Genomic DNA, 14,098 nt, shown 5'->3' with positions numbered 1-14,098 from the left:
GGCACAATAAGAAGAAATTTTATTATACTACCAAAATTTGAAAGCAAGAAGTATAGAATTCTAAACAACTAATTACTAATCTGATTAAGCTAATGATAATGACCTCTATGTAAACCTGCTAACTGGACGTCACTGAGTACGAGACCATAAAGTTTTATATCATCTACCCCACCCTATAATACACCAATTAAAATAAATCTATAGCCACACAACAAATGTCTGCTCCACAGTCATGACCTATGCTACATCCACGCCCATGAATGCACCCAGAAAATATAACACCATTAAAACAGATGCGCCAGATTATCTCTTAGACATTCTCTCTCATTACTCATCTAAATCCGACGGCTCATGTTTAGTGTGTCTGTCATCCATCGCCCTCCTGCGGACCTCCCACGCGCATGATCGGCGCCAGTATGCAGTTTCCGTGCCGTCGCCTCCTCAGCCCTAGAGATGGCAACCGCCAGTCCGCCCACTTCCCTCCGCAATCTGCGCGCGCCTCTGTTCCCTCGACCACTATCCACCCCGCCGCCCCACGTCCATCCACATCCACCCTGTCCAGCGCCGCCGGGGTTGCCGCGCGGGCGCTGCCCCGTGGTCACGCCAATGACTCAATGAGGAAGACGGCGGTATCGATATCTGGAGCCCGCTAAACAGCACCGGCCGCAGCCGCGATTGCGGGCGAGGCAAAGGTGAAGGGCAACGCGACGTTCGCAGCCGGGTGTCGATGTCTGGAGCCGGATCGCACACCAATAAGCACCAGCCGCCGCCATGATTGCGGACAAGGCGAAGGTGAGGCCGTGAAGGGCAACGCGGCGTTCGCAGCCGGCCGCTTCGAGGAGGCTGTTCAGCACTTCGCGATGACATCATGCTCGCGCCCCCGACAACGACGTCCTCTACTCCAACTTCTCGGCGGCGCGTTGCTCGGACCCGGAGTCCGCAGGCCACCACTTCCCCCACCCAGATCTCTCTCCCTCTGCCGTAGATTGCTTTATCTTCCTAGGCGCATAGCAGTGGGGATCCAGTGTACCAAGGCCTACACCCATTGATTGAAGGTTTGTTCTTTCTTCTGTACTCTAATATAATCTTTCCACGTATGTGCAGTTTTCCATGTCTGTGGATCATTGGAGGGTTTTTTTTCGTGACTGTTGGTCATTGGAGTTTACAGAAAATCAATTTGCACTATGTCAATCTTCACTTTGGTAGCACTATATATGGCATTATGTGGTCTGTTGTAGATCTCTCGTCCACATGCTTGTTTTATTAGTTCAACTCAATTCAATGCGAGATGTGATTACTTTTATCAATTTGCAAATAGTAGCACAGAAGAGATGTAATTTTTTTCTTATGTTCAATATGAGCCTTTTCTGTCAATTGTCTGACTTCCTATCAATGGATTCAGGAACTACTGGGCCCAGTAATCCTTTTACTGATTTATTGCTCATTTTTTATAAAGATAATGATGTATTGCTTATTTAACATGCATGTGTATAATTGTAGATGGAAAAGGACAAAGCAATATGGGATGCAGTCCATGATAATATTTTCTTAGATATTTGCCTGGAAGAAATAGCTGCTCATATTATTGTATCGGAGAGTTATCTGAGTAGAGTTGCATTCACTAATATAAAATGAAATTCTGGGACTCAATTGTTTAATTTCCTAGCAGCCGTTCAGATCCAGGAGTAGGATATTTCTACAATGCCAATATTTCAAATTATGCAAGTTCCGTCACACTAGGTTTGATCCCTTCATGGGCAATTTTTGCTCCTTCATTTTGCTGCTAATAGCCTAATACACTAAAAGCATATTGTTTCCCACACTAATGCCAGGGCATTTGAGAAGTCATTGATAAAGAAATTGTAAGTTGAGCAATGGTCTTGAAGAATGAAATTCTTGCATCAGGTGAGTTTGTGCTTTACTGTTTCAGGTTCTGTCGATGTTTTACCACCGATAGCCTGCCACGGGGGTACTCGGGATAGTTGTTCGGGCTTCGGCGAATAGCGTAATTCGGCGGTTACGCAAAGAGACTCATGATTTATACTGGTTCAGGCCCTCGACTTGATCGAGTAATAACCTTACGTCTAGTTTTGGCGTTAGCCTGTTTGCGTTGTATTGCTCTGAGTATCGGGTATCCGTTCTCCTTTTACAATGGGTACCCTCGCCAGCCCTTTATAGTCCAGGCGCTGAGAGGCGTTGTTTGTGTCCTATTCGGATATAAGGTCAGAGTCCTAAGCTACGCTTCGGGCGCCTTTCCTTGTATAGTTTGAGTTGGAGTTTTGGTTTTGCACGTTGCTTTACTCCGCGTTCTTCTTGGCAACTGGGCTGTAGGCCTTGTTACCAAGGCCTACCTCCCTGCAGTATGATCTATGGGGGGCCTGTAGGGTTCCCCATCGATAAGCCCCCGAGCATTTCATGATTGAGCTTCAAGGGCCAAGTTGTTGTAGTCTTGATCCGGGTCCTTCTTGAAGTGAAATCTTGAGATGGTCTTCTTTGATTCTTCTTTTGGCTGATGTGCACTTTTGCTTGATGTCCTCCGGCTTCTTTTTCCTTTGAGTGCAGCGAGTGAGTGTAGCCCCCGAGCCTCTTGTTTTTTTGGTACAAAAAAGCTGGAGGGTCAAAAAATTTGAAAATATGTTTTTTGTGGTAGGTACTTGCAGCCCCCGAGCCTTCTCCGGGTTTTTTTCTGTTGAAAAGAAGCCGGAAGAAGGGTCTTGATTTGTACTCCTTTGGTCTTTGTCTTTTGCTGGTCACGGATGGGTTTTGTATAGCCATGAGTGAGCGTCTTCTTTTACTTTTTGTTAGGAATCTTGCTTTTGGGCACTATTTGCCTTTGTTGTTTTGCTCTTTTGTTCTTTTCCTCTCTCTTTCTTGTGATCTTTAGCCTTGTTTACCTCTGGTTTGCTATAAATACCTTCTTTGTTGGTTGTGGTTCTGCCTTGAGTAGGAAAATTCTTCTTCAATTATTTCTTCATTCGTAGATATATTGGTGTGTGAGGTTGAGCAGCCCCCGGGCTTATGCTTGGTTGGTAATGATCATGCTGCTCTATCTGTTCTTCTGCGTTCGAGCTGCCGCTGCTGCCGCCACTAGGTTCCTTGTTGCAATATTTAAGAATCTTGTCTCTATCTTATGTCTGAGTTTATCCGGTCCTGTTTGGCCGTCTATAACCTTTGTATTTGTCTTCGATCAGTGAGATTTATAATTTTTCTCCGTTCGAGTTCTTTTTCAACTATAATCCTTTGACACTGTAATTTTGTATGTGATCCTTCACACGTCTCCGAGTTGTTTGTTCGGCTGCTTATTGCTGCTGTCATTCTGGTTGTTGGAGAATTCAATGTGTCTTCATGGGTTGTATTGCTGCTGTGGGATATTCTCTTGGATATGCTTTATCTTGTACTGTGGTTGCTCTGGGTATGTACTGTTCCTTCGTGATGGTCTAGTCACATCTGATTTTTTACTGAAGTCCTGGCTCTGCAGTGGTTCACATGGTTGTCCTTTTAGAGTTCTTTTTTCTTCCATGAGTCTGGCATATGTGCATCTGAATTATGCTATAAATATGGCCTGTTGCTGATACCCTGTTGTGCAGTTTCTTCTTCTTCTTTTTGTAGTCATGGATATTATAGTTTGGGAGCTTGACGAGCCTCTAGGCCTGTTCTCTTTCTTCTGTTTTCTTCTGCTAGTAAATGTTGTGGGTCTTGTGATAGAGACTAGTAGTAGGCTAGTCTCGAGGTGGTATTTAGCTGTAAGAGATATTGAGGCAAATGGTGTAGGACTTGTGATGTGAGTGATGCATGTTGTGTTGCCTCATCTTCTAGTGCCTGCCCTTTCTTTTTTGTTCTTCTTACAGTGATGATTGGCGCGTGTTCTGGCTTGTTCTTTGACATTCCGTTGTAGATCAACCATTATTCATTCTTCTGCTATGCCATTTAGGTTCAGTCCAATACAGATCAGCACGTGTTGAGAGATGGTGCCGGGTTCTTCCATATTGACGTGGTTGTCGTTGTCAATCTTGGATGACTTGTGGGTGCCTTCTCTGTCACCTATAGCAATCTTGGATGTGCGCCTTTCCTTTGGAGAAAAGTACGTTCGAGTTGTTTTATCCTGCCTGGTAATATCAAATCTTGGTTCGAGGGTTACAACCTCGTGCTGAATGATTTCCTTTGCTTTCTTCGTCGAATTCATCAGATCTTGTATTTTGTTGTAATCTCAATGTACCTTTGATGAAATGAAAAAATATTCCTTTCTGCTCTGTGACCAAGTTGTTTATTGATGTGGACGAGCTCTTTTGTATGTTTGTACTGTGGTGTTTTGTCATGACTGACTTGTTGCATCCTTCTTTCCTGGTTGCCTCCTTGTGAATGTGTTAATTCGTCATGTATCCGTTATAGTCTGAACGGACCGTTGCCTTTTTGTTTTGTGTGCACGGTAATTATGGAACGGTAACTTTGAAGGGCCTCTTCGGGCAATCTGCGTGATTTTGGGCCTCATGGGCCACGTATTTTTCTTGTATAAAGATAACTGCTCTGTTACTGTTGGCTTAACTTGCCTTTGCAGTAAAAAATTCCCCAATCACAGCCAAAACCCTAGCTCCGTTGTGCCTTTGATCTCCTGCTATTTCCATCCAAATCTTGTCTTTGTTTTTCTAAGATGGTGGCAAAGAACAAGAGCAAGAATAAGGGCAAATCTATCGATGAGGAGGCGTCGCTTAAGGTGATCGAGAACACCGAATTTGTTGCGATGCGGAAAATGCAGAGGCAACTCCCCAAGTCATAGACTTCGAAGGCAGAGTTGGATCTGCTTGTTGCTCATGACCTTCTTTAGGAGAAATGTCTCTCTAATTTCTCTGGTCCTGGTGAACACGATGTCCCTTCTCCCACTCCGAATCAATCTGTTCTTTTTGTTCCTTTTGTGCGGGCGGGGCTCTGTTATCCCCCGTCTGATTTCTTGCTTGAGTTTCTTGGATCCTATGGGATTCAAATCCATCATCTTACCCCTAACAGGGTTCTTTTTCTTTCTACCTTCGTGCATTTTTGCGAAGTTTTCGTTGGAATTCCTCCAAATCTTCTTCTTTTTTGTCATTTTTTCCATGTGCGTTTGTCAGACAGAAATAATACTCCTTTTCTCGGCTGCTGCCTTATCCAATCCTGTCAGGGAGTTTCTTTCCCTTCTCTTACCCTTTCTGATTCTGTCAAGAATTGGGCGGAGAAGTGGTTTTATATTTCAAAACCTGCTCTTTCCTTTTCTCATGATCTTTCTGTTCTTCCCGTTCCCCTCTCTATTTGGAAAGATAAAATCTCTTCTGCTGAGCGTGCTGCTCTAAAGCCTGTACTCGCTCGAGTTGCAGTTCTTAAACAGGCAAGCTTAAGTGGCAATTATATAGTTGCTAGTTTCTTGCGTCGCCGGGTGCAACCTCTTATGCAGAGGGTGCATTACGGCTTTGAATATACTGGGCCCTTAGATCCTTCCCGACTTGTTCCTGATGTCGAGTTGCCTGAGGAGGTCATTCTTGAACGCCTGGGGCGTATTCTGGGTGGGGTCTCTGTGATGCCCGCTCGTGTTGAAGAGTATGATGCTGCTCATCCTCCTCCTGAGGTAAGTGGTAATCTCCTCTGAGTTCTTTTGGGTTTTTGTAATTCGTATTCTGTTTTTGACTTCTTTCTTCTTCTCTTGCAGGGTTTTGGTCGGGCTTTTAAGCTTGAGATAGCTATTGCTGGTGGTGGCGGGGCTGTTGTTGAAGAGCCCGCTGAAGAAGGAGATGAAGATGATGATGTTGTTGTCGGTCCTATGGTAGTTGCTGCTACCGGGCTAGGTTCTTCTTCTGCCAGGTTGATTACTGGCTTATTTGAAGGTCACCACTCCTACGTTGAGTATGTTCCCGATCCTCGAATTACTCAATATATCTTGTCATCCAGGAAGCAGAAGTCAGAGGTTGCAGCTAAGCATATTTTACCCAAGAGGCAACGTTCAATTCGTCAGATTACCTCAACAGGTAATGTTCTCGTAGGTGAGCTTGTGCTTTCTCCTGTGTTGTTTTTGCCTCTGTCTTTTGGTTTGCTTTGTTTTACTGATCCTAGCTTTTGTTGTCTTGATAGAAGGCCGGTCTGTTGTCTTGAGCGAGGTGGAGACTGAGGATGAGGTCCCCTTGATCACTCGACCATAAGTCTTCTGCTGTAAATTTTCTTGTGCTTGTCTTTTTGCTCTTTTCCTAAATAACTGAATTGCTTTTTTTCATTATAGTCGGAAATCGACACCTTGTGCCCCTTCTATGACAGTTGTATCTGCTTCTGTCTTGGAGGCCCTCCCAATCCCCTCCTTTGAGGTGGTTGAGTATGATTTGTTCTATGTGCCTCTCCTGAATCTTGGCTTCTCAGGGGTGGCTGGAAACTTTAAGAAGGTTATCAAGTAAGTATATTTATCTTGTCTTCTGATTCGCCATTTTTGCTTTTTTTCTCTGACTGGCCTGAGCTCTTTTTTCGAATGTAGGCCTTCTGAGGATACTTCTTCTTCCCTGGCTCTTGATGCTGGTGGACCTCTACAAGATTTTACTACTGGTAAGTTATTTTCCCGTTTATGCTTACTTTCTTGGTTTTTTCTTTTCTATCTGATGTGTTGTTTTCTTTGTAGCTTCACTTCCACGTATTGCCTCTCCTGCTCCGCGTGTTGAGGAGGAGGCTATTGGAACTCCGGTGTCTCCTCCAATGGAGCACCGAGTTGAAGTGAACTTAGGCAACCCTTTTGCTGCTTTTATTCTGCCGATCGGGTTGTCCCTGTTGGACAACCTCGAAGCAGCTGCTCGGGAGGATGCAGTGAATGGGGAGCTGGCTGATAATAATCCTTTGTCTGTTGCTGCTATGGATGCTACTGGTACTTCTAGTGTCAGCCAGCCTTTGACTTCTACTCCAAGTACTCTCCTGTTAACTCAGGGTGGGGAGGAGTTGGTCCAACTCGGTCATGTTGAGTGGCTGTCTGAGTTGGTTTCTTTGTGGGAGAATTTCTCAGGCGCGTATGGCGCCAAACTCAAGGTATTCGAGTTCTTTTTAACTTTCGATATTGGTTTTTTCTGCTGCTGTCTCACATATTTTTACTTTGCAGTCTTTATTTCAAGACCAGGATGTCTTGTTCGGTCCTCATGAGGCGCAATTTATTGCCATTGTTGAAGCCAATTTGAAAAGAAAGGAAGATGAGCTGGCTCGGACTGAAGTTGTCCTAACTTATGAGAAGGCATAGCGTGCTCTGATGGAGTCCGCCCTCAATGCTAAGATGCTTGAGGCTAAGAAGGTGCGCAACTCATCTTTGCAGGCTGTTACTGCTGCTTAGAATGAGGTCTCCGTGTTGAAGAAAGAAAAACTGGTGGGTTCTCCTTTCTTTGCATACTTGCTTTTTTTGCCTTATTTTTTCTTTCTTTCTTTGAATTCTTTGTCTGCTTTCTTTTTAGCTCTTATTAAGGATAAGGAGAGTTGGCAGAAAGAATGAGAGGAGATGGTCAATACCCTCCGTACTTCTCAAAATCAAGCCAAGTCTGTAAGTTCTTCTGATATCAAATTGAAAGATGCCCAAGATTTATTTGCTCAGGCCAAGCTGATTAGATCTAGAGCTGATCGTGACCTTGTTCAGGCTTTGAAGTCAGTGCAAGATTTGTAGGAGAAGTTAGCAGCTGCCCATGATCAATTTTGGGCTCTCCAAACTAAGCTGACAGGTGCCCAAGATCAATTCTGGGCTCTTTATGAAGCTGTGAAGCCTATTATTGCTGTTGTTTGTCGCCAGGAGGACTTTGCTCAAGGGTTGAGAGGCATTATCCCGATGTTGTCAACTCGATTTTTTGAGTTTGTCAAGGGTGGTTTTTACCGTTGTGTAAACAATGTTATATCCTTCATCCGGGTTGCCACTCCTGATGCTCTGCTTCAGCAGATTGTAGATCCTTCCGTGACTACAGAGTTTGCGTAGCGATGGGATGAGGCGAAGGTGGAGCTTGGTGGTCTTACAGACCAAATCTTGGAACAGATGGATGTGCTTCCTGCTGTGCCGCCAGCTCCTTAGATGTTTTGTGTAATGAACTTGTGGTTTCTTGTAATATATACTTGTCTCTGAAAATATGATCAGGCTTTGCCCTACTTTTGAATTTGTCTTTGACTGAAATGAGTAGGCTTCGACCTGTCTTTCTTTTTCTTCTGAGATGTCTTTGAATAATATGGAAAAGTTTCACCCTGTCTTTCCTTGTGGCTTTTTTCTGCTTTGCCATAGCTTGTTTCTTCTTGTGATGTAGTAGAGTTGATGGAGTTGATTATACTTTTCTTGGGGTAATCAACTGATTTGTACTGTAGATCACTCCTTGGGCGAAGTAGTCGATCGTACCGCTCTTTGGGTCGGCGACCGAGTTGTTTGGAGTGTTTGTGCCGCTCTTTGGGCGAAGTAGTCGATTGTACCACTCTTGGGGTAGACGATCGAGTTGTTGGAGTGTTTGTGCCCCTCCTTGGGCAACGTAGTTGATCATGCCGCTCTTGGGGTAGGCGACCGAGTTGTTGGAGTGCTTGTGTCCCTCTCTGGGTGAAGTAGTTGATCGTACCATTCTTGGGGTAGGCGACCGGATTGTTGGAGTGCTTGTGTCCTTCTCTGGGCGAAGTAGTTGATCGTACCACTCTTAGGGTAGGCGACCGAGTTGTTGGAGTGCTTGTGCCGCTTCTTGGGCGAAGTATTCGATCGTACCACTCTTGGGGTAGGCGACCAGATTGTTGGAGTGCTTGTGTCCCTCTCTGGGCGAAGTAGTTGATCGTACCACTCTTGGGGTAGGCGATCGAGTTGTTGGAGTGCTTGTGATACTTTTTGGGCAAAGTAGTCGATCGTACCACTCTTGGGGTAGGCGACCGAGCTGTTGGAGTGCTTGTGCCACTTCTTGGGCGAAGTAGTCGATCGTACCACTCTTAGGGTAGACGACCGAGTTGTCGGAGTGTTTGTGCCGCTTCTTGGGCAAAGTATTCGATCGTACCACTCTTGGGGTAGGCGACCAGACCCGTATAGCACAACCGTTTCCAGGTTGGCTATTTGTAGGGTAAGTAAGCAATCGTACTAGCTCTTGGGGTAAGCGATTGTGCCCGTATAGCAATAACTGTTTCTAGGTTGAGCTGTTTGCAGGGCTGCCCCTTTTTCCCCAATCTGATTACGGGTTGGTTCTGTCCGTTGGACAGGGCTGTCAGTCGTACCATCTCTTTATGGTAGAGTGATAAATGCTAGCTTGGGTCTCCTTACCCAAGAAGCTATTTGGTCGTTGGTCGTCAGTCAGACCATCTCCATATGATTGAGTGACAAGATTGCCCGTGTAGCACAACTATTTCTGAGTTGGCTATTAATAGGGAAGCCCCTTTTTCCCCAACCTAATTATGGGTTGGTTCTGTCCATTGGACAGGGCTCATATTTGAAGTTGTTCTTCTTGAATAATCTCTATTTTATTTCTCTTGAAACTTTAGTACAATCTATTGTACTTAATTGTAGAATCTTTTGAGCTGGCTGATATGCCAAGTGTTCTTTACAGGTATTTCATCTAGAGTCATCAACTCATATGTGTCGGGTCCTATTGTTGTCTTCATGATGAAGGGTCCTTCCCATAGACTGAGTAGTTTGTGTCGTCCATCTTTCTTCTGGATTAGTCATAGTACTGAGTCCCCTGGCTTTAGTGATCAAGGTTGAGTACTTTTGTCATAATGTCTTCATAACCCTTTCTGATATCTTGTATTTTGTATGATTGCACTATCTTTTATTTCTTCTATTGAATCAATTTCTAACCACCTTGTTTCTTCTGCTTCGCCTTCTTCATATTGTTCTATTCTTGGAGATAGCCATATTAAGTCGGCTGGTAGTACTGCCTCTGATCCATAGACTAAAAAGAACGGTGAGTATCCAGTTGCTCTGCTGATCTGGGTTCTCAGACCCCATACTACTTTTGGTAATTCATCGATCCATTTTCCACCATAATCTTTCAAATCTTCATATAATCTTGGTTTTAAATCTTGTAATATGAGTCCATTTGCTCTTTTGACTTGTCCATTAGCCTACGGGTGTGCTACTGATGCAAAGTCGATTTCTATCCCACAATCTCTTGCCCAGTATTGGAATTCTCTTGCTGTAAATGGTGAACCAAGATCTGTGATTATTCTGTTGGGCATGCCGAACCTATGCATGATGTCTTGTATGAATTCCACTGCCTTTTCTACACTATATTTGACCAAAGGTTTGTATTCAATCCACTTTGTAAATTTATCGATTGCCACAAATATGTATTCAAAGCCTCCTTTTGCTTTTTTAGTGGTCCGACTTGATCCATCCCCCAGCATGAGAACGGCCAAGCCGGCGGTATGCATATTAAGTTGTGAGCTGGCACATGTGATTGCCTAGCAAACATTTAGCAATTCTTGCATGTTCTGACGAGCTCTTCTGCATCTTTGAGTGATGTTGGCCAATAGAAACTAGTTCTGAATGCTTTGTCGACTTGTGTCCAAGAGACTGTATGATTTCCACAGCATCCTAAGTGGATTTCGTCCAAGATTTCCTTTCCTTTATCTGTCGGAACACATTTAAGCAGTACTCCTGATGATGCTGCTCTTTTGTATAGTTTATCCCCCACCAGAACGTAGTTTTTGCTTCTTCGTACAACCCGAGTTGCTTCTGCTTTGTCTTCTGGTAGTTTCTTCTCTTTGATAAAATCAATGTATGTTTGTCTCCAATCACTTTGTATGACCATGATTTGTCTTGACCGGTCTGGTTCTTCTGCTTGATCTATTTCCATTGGATCTGTTGTCTCCTTCTCTTTTTCTATGTTTCTGAGTTGTTTGATGGATGGGGCTGTGAGTTCTTCTACAAATATATTGGGTGGTACTTTTACTCTATCTGATCCTAATTTGGCTAGCACATCTGCTGCAATGTTGGAATCTCTTAGTACATGATGAATTTTGAGCCCTTGGAAATTTTTCTCCAATTTTCTGACTTCTGCACAGTACGCATCCATATTATCTTTTGTACAATCCCAATCCTTGTTGACTTGATTGATTACTACAGCTGAATCACCGTAGACAAGTAGTCTTTTGATCCCAAGTGAGCTTGCAACTCTTAGACCGTGTATTAATGCTTCGTATTCTGCCTTATTGTTAGTTGCCTGCCAAAGTATTTGTAGCATATATTTTAACTATCTCCCTTCTGGTGATATGAATAGTACTCCTGGTCTAGCTCCTCCTAACTTTAGGGAACCGTCAAAATACATTTTCCAATGATCAAGTATTGGTTCGGGTTCTTTTTGACTGATTTCTGTCCATTCAGCAATGAAGTCGGATAATGCTTGAGATTTGATTACTGTTCTTGGTTTGAAGTCTAGGTTGAGAGCACCGAGTTCTACTGCCCATTTTGATATCCGACCTGTTGCATCTTTGTTGCGTAGAATGTCTTGAAGTGGAAAATTGGTTACCACTGTAATCTTGTGTTCATGAAAATAATGTCTCAGCTTTTTTGATGATATCAACACTGCATAAAGTAGTTTTTGCACATGTGGGTATCTCACTTTTGATTCTGTTAGTACTTCGCTTATGTAATAGACTGGTCTTTGCATTTTGTATGCGTGTCCGGGTTCTTCTCTCTCAACCATAATTGTTGTGCTGACAACGTTCTTGGTTGCTGTAATGTATAGCATCATGTCCTCTTTGTCTTTTGGTGGTGTCATTACTGGTGATGATGCCAAGTATTCTTTTAACTTTTGGAATGCTTCTTCTACCTCTTCTGTCTATTCAAAATTTTCTGCCTTTTTCAATAATTTGAAGAAAGGTAGCCCTTTTTCTCCTAGTCGAGAGATAAATCTGTTGAGTGCTGCCATGCATCCTATAAGCTTCTGTATGTCTTTAACTTTCTTTGGAGGTTTCATATCCATGATGGCTTTAACCTGCTTTGTACTTGCTTCAATTCCTCAGTTACTGACTAGAAACCCGAGTAGTTGTCCTGATGGTACCCCAAAAACACACTGTGGGGTTTAGCTTCCACTACCATGCTTTTAGATTCTTGAAAGTCTCCTCGAGGTCTTCTATCAATGATCCTGGTTCTTTTATCTTGATTACTACATCATTAATGTATGCTTCTGCATTTCTTCTGACTTGACTCCCCAAGCAAGTTTGAATTGCTCTTTGATATGTTGCCCCTGTATTTTTTAGCCCAAAAGGCATTGATTTATAGCAATATGCCCCAAAGGGTGTAATAAACGAAGTCTTGCTTTGGTCTTCTTCTCTTAAGGATATTTGATGATAGCCTAGCAATCTAGAAAGGATAACAGAGCTGATCCTGCTATCGAGTCGATGATTTGATCAATCCTTGGTGGGACATATGGATCTTTTGAGCAATGTTTGTTGAGGTCTGTGTAGTCGATGCACATGCGCCATTCTTTTGAATTCTTCTTCTCTACTAGGACTGGGTTGGCAAGCCAATCTGGGTTGATTATTTCTCTGATGAATCCTGCTGCCATGAGCTTGGTGATCTCTTTTTTGATTGCTGCTTTTCTGTCTGGAGCGAATCTTTGTAACTTCTGCTTAACGGGTTTGGACCCATTGTTCACATCAATTATGTGCTCAGCCAACTCCCTTGGGACCCCTGGCATGTCTGCTGGCTTCCAAGCGAAAATATCTTTGTTGTCCCGAAGAAAGTTGGTGAGCATGAGTTCCTATTTGGGGTCTAGATTTACACTGATGATTGCCGTCTTCTCCGGATCACCAGTCAGTAGGTCAATAGTCTTGGTAGCGGCTTCTTTTGGTGGTGCGAAGTTGCTTGGCTTCTTAGCCAGTATCTTAATCTCATCTGGGTTCATTTCGTTGGCCAGCATTGCAATCTCCTTTCCTTCCTTTATATCTTGTAATCTTTCGGATACTTGTACTGCTTGTACGTCGCAATCATGTGCTTTCTTTAGATCTCCTTTCAATGATAATACGCCCTTTGTTGTTGGCATCTTGAGCAGTAGGTATGGATAATGTGGTACTGCCATGTATTTTGTTAAAGCTAGTCTCCCAAGTATTGCATGGTAGCATGATTCAAAGTCTGCAACTTCGAATTTGATGAATTCCATCCGGTATTTGTCTGGTGTGCCAAAGGTGATGGGTAGGGTTATCTGTCCGAGGGGCATAGCTGCTCTGCTGAGTACTATTCCATAGAATGGTGTGATTGTGGGTGTCATTAGACCTTCACAATCCAGATTCATCCTTTTGAGAGTATCTGTGAAAATTATGTTAAGCTCGGCTCCTCCATTGATGAGTACTTTAGTTACTGCTACTCCTACGATAGTTGGACCTAGTACCAGCGGGTAGCATCCTACGTTTGCTGCACTGGTCCATTGGTCTTCTCTTGTGAAGTGGATGGAGTACTCTGACCAATCTAGATATCTTGGGATGGCTGGTTTAGCTGCCATGATGGCTCGGTGAGCTAGTTTCTCTAGTCTTTTGCTTCGTGTGTTAGGAACACCTGAAAATATCACCACTAATTGGCATTGGGGTTTTTGATAATCTCCTTCATCTCTCTTTTCCTCCTTGGATTCTTCTTGCTTTGGCTTCGAGTTGTTTTGATTCTTGTTTTCTCTCTTCATGAATTGCCGCTGAAAAGTGCTGCATTCAACTAACTTGTGTCTCGCCCCTAGGTGTATGTGACACGGCATATTTTCTATGTTTTTCGGTGCTCTTCCTCGGTAGTTGTTACTCTGATAGTTGCTATTACTATTGTAACCGCTGTCGTTACGGTTGTTGCTATTGTTGTAGTTGTCATTGTGATTGCTACCATTGCCATTGTATCTTCTTTTGTTGTCTATGGTTGCCACCATATTGTCCTGCCTTGGTCTTTTGTCTTGCTGTCTGTAATCGGGTCTTCTATTCTCTGGGTTGTCCCTAGCAAATCTGTGCTGAGTTCTTTCTTCTGACAAAATTAGCTTCTCAACAACCCTCTTGAAGTCTTCATTTGTTCTCGGGTTCTCATTGAAATAGTCCTTGTATTGCCAGTTTGCCCAGATTCCTTCTACAAAGGCCTCTATCACCTCCCTATCAGTAATGTCGTGGACTTGAGCCCTGAATTCTCTAAATCTTCTATAGTATT

The sequence above is a fragment of the Miscanthus floridulus genome, chromosome 16 (genome assembly GCF_019320115.1).
Source record: "Miscanthus floridulus cultivar M001 chromosome 16, ASM1932011v1, whole genome shotgun sequence".
Taxonomy (NCBI): Eukaryota; Viridiplantae; Streptophyta; class Magnoliopsida; order Poales; family Poaceae; genus Miscanthus; species Miscanthus floridulus.
Note: the sequence above shows the minus strand (reverse complement) of the source record.